Source organism: Herpailurus yagouaroundi, unplaced genomic scaffold (assembly GCF_014898765.1).
Source record: "Herpailurus yagouaroundi ecotype Mexico unplaced genomic scaffold, PumYag 184, whole genome shotgun sequence".
Taxonomy (NCBI): domain Eukaryota; kingdom Metazoa; phylum Chordata; class Mammalia; order Carnivora; family Felidae; genus Herpailurus; species Herpailurus yagouaroundi.
This window is the reverse complement of record NW_024412415.1, coordinates 9,583,098-9,583,533: the sequence shown is the minus strand read 5'-3', so window position 1 is coordinate 9,583,533 and position 436 is coordinate 9,583,098. Positions and strand designations below refer to the sequence as shown.

The 436-nt window shown below is 32.8% G+C and overlaps 1 protein-coding gene across 6 annotated transcripts in view; it reads left to right on the top strand.

Annotated features, from left to right (window-relative positions):
• Window positions 1-436, top strand: part of TTBK2 (tau tubulin kinase 2) — a 161,175-nt gene that overhangs the window by 84,088 nt on the left and 76,651 nt on the right. The window lies entirely within an intron of this gene.

Sequence of the window (436 nt, the reverse complement as noted above, 5' to 3'; positions counted from 1 at the left end):
AAAAAAAAAAAAAACGACAACAAACAACAGATCAATGAAACTAAGAGTTGGTTTTTTGAAAAAATAAACAAAATTGATAAACCTTTAGCCAGGCTTCTCGAAAAGAAAAGAGAGAGGACATAAGTAGATAAAATCACGAATGAAAATGGCGTTATTACAACCAATCTCTCAGAAATACAAGCAATTTATCAGAGAATACTATGAAAAATTATATGCCAACAAACTGGACAACTGGAAGAAATGGACAAATTCCTAAACACCCACATACTACCAAAACTCAAACTGGAAGAAAAAGAAAATTTGAACAGACCTATAACTAGTAAAGAAATTGAATCAGTTACCAAAAATCTCCCAACAAATAAGAACCCTGGACCAGATGGCTTCCCTCAGGAATTCTACCAGACATTTAAAGCAGAGTTAATACCTATCCTTCTCA